The sequence below is a fragment of the Palaemon carinicauda genome, chromosome 34 (assembly GCF_036898095.1).
Source record: "Palaemon carinicauda isolate YSFRI2023 chromosome 34, ASM3689809v2, whole genome shotgun sequence".
Classification (NCBI taxonomy): domain Eukaryota; kingdom Metazoa; phylum Arthropoda; class Malacostraca; order Decapoda; family Palaemonidae; genus Palaemon; species Palaemon carinicauda.
The window spans coordinates 31,230,456-31,233,940 of NC_090758.1; the positions used below are offsets into that span (position 1 = coordinate 31,230,456).

Below are 3,485 nucleotides of genomic sequence, written 5' to 3' on the forward strand. Positions count from 1 at the left end.
CTAATATCCGACCTTAAATTACAGCTAGACACTCTAATTACATCTTTAATTCTCACTATGCATGTCATTATTCCAATATCCGACCTTAAATTAAAACCAGACACTCTTATTGCCTCTTCAATCATTACTACACCTGCGATTCTCATCATATCCAACCATAAAGTACAACCACTCTTATTACCTCTTTAATCCTTACTCCTCCTGCCATTCTTCTTATATCAAACCTTAAATTAGAACCTAAATCTTTGATACATCCTCTCAATCACTTCACAGGCCCCACCGGAATACCTGCTGAGTCTGCCGACCATCTCTTTCCCGGACGGCCTAGCGCAGACCAAACTCCAGCTGAAATTCTTGGTGACCAGGTCACACTTCAAGCATGGCGAGATGACCCTCCGTTGCTCCGCCAGGATCTCGACTTTGTACTACAAGACGCAGCAGCACAGCGTCGACGGCCAATTCAACTACAATGTGCCGGTCATGGAATCCAGGGACATTTCAGCCCTTTCCAGTGACTAAGGTAAAGCTAGAGGGGTAAGTTCTGATACAGGAAAATCCAAATGGGCATCCAGAATTATTGGGCTTCAGATGCAGGTGGATTCTAAGTGGGTATGTTTAAGATGTGATTTCAAAGTGGGTAGGTTTCAGAAATTAATTCAAAAGTGGTGCGTTTCAGATGCGAATTCTAAAGTGGTGAATTTTAAATGAAAGCTAATAAAAAAAAGTAATGGGTTTCATTTGATGGTGAATGCAAAATTGGTGGGTTTCAGTTGAATGTAAATTCGAAAGTGGTGGGTTTCAGATATGATTTCAAAATTGGTGGCTTTCAGCTGTGAATTCAATAGTGGTGGGTTCAAGAGGAACGTCAATCCAAAAATAAGGTGCTTCAGCTGAAGGTGAATATAATAATGGTTAGTTTCAAATGAAGTGAGTTCAAATAAAGGATCTTCAGATGGAGTAAATTCAGAGACGAGATATCAGACAGGTATATAGTGAAGGGGGAAGCTTGGCCAAATGGAAATCCAAATTATGAATTTCAGATAAAGGTATAAATTGACTGGGAAGTTCAGAACAATATTAGGCTACACCTAAAAGAGGACGGTAAAAAAAAAAGGTATATACGGAAAAAAGGTCGTTTTTTTATTTAATACTAGATGCAGAAAAGGAAGGTTCTAACAAAGATAATAAAAAAAAAATGTTAAGTTTAGGAGAAAGTTTAAGACAAGGAAAGGTAAGTTTAGACAAAGGTAAATACAGAAAAAGGTAGGTGTGGACAAAGATAAATACAGAAAAGAGGTAAGCATGAAATGAAGGTTCAGGCAAGGTAAAAACAGAAAGGTAATGTTTGGACAAAGATGAATACAGAAATGGTAAGTTTAAACAAAGATTAATACAGAAAGGGGGATTTCGTCCAAAAGTAAATAAAAGGATAAGTGACAATGCAGAAAAGGGAAGTTAAGACAAAGTTATAGATAAACACACACACACACACACACACACACACACACACACACCCATATATATATATATATATATATATATATATATTATATATATATATATATATATATATATATATATATATATGTGTGTGTGTGTGTGTGTGCGTGTGTGTGCGTGTGTGTGTGTGTACGTGCGTGTGTGTGTGTGTGTGTGTGTGTTGGTGGGTGTGGGTGTGGTTGTAAATATTTTACCTATAGATTTTCATATAATTTTCAGAATGCTCTCTCTCTCTCTCTCTCTCTCTCTCTCTCCTCTCTCTCTCTCTCCTCTCTCTCTCTCTCTCTCTCTCTCTCTCTCTCTCTCTCTCTCTCTCTCTCAATAAACAATTTAGAAATACCAATTCCAAAATATATAAAACCTTTTGTAAACAGTTCCTCTTTTTAATTCCAAGAATGCTCCCCTCATCAGGCCAGCAACCAAAACCACATACCTTGGCACTTCTCCTCTCACTCGCGATTGTTGCGTTCTTGAGTGATTACCTCAGTCTCAGCTTGCGCCAAAGCTGACTCGTTTCGGGTCACCCTCGAGTGGAGTAAAACTTCAAGTGTTTTTTATGCTGAATTAATCCATTTTCTGTTCTATTCCTATGAGGGTTTTCAATCAACTTGGTTTGCGAATAGATTTGGAAAATGTGTTTCAATGTGTTGTCCGGCACTTATACAATGTGTGAAATATACAGCTGTATAAAGAACTATTACGAATTCACGCAGAAAATAGAAAAATGTTGAAGGGATTGAAACATTTTATTGAGATGGAAGTAAACATTCTGGTGGAAAATATTAGAAAATTAAAAACATATTTATAATACAAAATAAAGTAAGATAATTGTATTAAACGTAAATAATCAGCAATAAGATAAGATAAAAAGATATAATGAAGATACGGTGACGATGAAACACAAAGTAACGTATAATTGAAGGATAAGAAATAATGTATGAGTAAAAGAAAAGGAGATAATGCATTGAAACTAATGAAATTAAGACCTGAAATAAAGATAGGACTTATTTTAGTGTTGAATGAAAAGTAAAGGAAAAAGGTATAAGATAAATCGCATAATAAGACAATGAATAATATTTGTGTTTATTGATGAGAAAATATATAGAAATGAGATAACTGACAATGAAGAACAGTTAAATAATGAACCTGATACATTTGAAGGATACAGATAATACTAATTGATAATTAATTATAGTTATTAGATAATATATGAAATTTGACATTGGGATGAAATTTCCAAATATATAAACACTCTTGAGTGATAATTAAAAAAAGAAAAATCTTTTTAGAAAGTCTTAAATATACCAAAGAAAAATGACAAGATTTCTAAAAGAAACTTCCTATTGAATATTCCTGTATTCGACCTTTTTTTTTTTTTGGTGTGTATTTACTGTAATGTTGTATATTTATAAACAACTTGTAAATAAACACTTTTTCTTGTTCTTTTCATGTGAATAAAATTATTATTTAGAATATTAATAATCAGACTCTTTGAATTGATATGACTAATGTTTAGATCTTCATAGATGTGGGATGATAATGACCTAAAGATTATGTGAATAATGACATAAACATCTTGTGATATAAGCTTACCATTTTCTCTTTGTAGGAAAATATAGAATACAATAAACTGTAAAGGATTAAAATGCATCGAATAATTTCCCCTCTATTGTATTTTTTATCCTAAGATAAAACTATTTTTTCTGGACTAGCTTTTTACCATTTTATTTATTTTCTTTTGGTTTATTCTGAAATGTTTTAATATTCAACATTTTGGTTGATATTTCGGATAGATAGTTCATATATATTTCATCAAAGATATATGCGCAATATGAAAAATATATACACAACGGTAATAAGACCGGTGTTAATGCATGGATCAGAAACTTGAGCTTAGGGGATGAAAAGAGGAAGCAAAGGTTGAGAGAATAGAGCTAAGAATTCTGAAGTGGATTATAGGAATATTACTCCTTGAAAGGTTGGAA

The 3,485-nt window shown here is 33.3% G+C and overlaps 1 pseudogene; it reads left to right on the top strand.

Annotated features, from left to right (window-relative positions):
* Positions 1 to 2,268, top strand: part of LOC137626794 (uncharacterized) — a 27,123-nt pseudogene extending 24,855 nt beyond the window's left edge.
* The last annotated feature ends 1,217 nt before the right edge of the window (positions 2,269 to 3,485 follow it).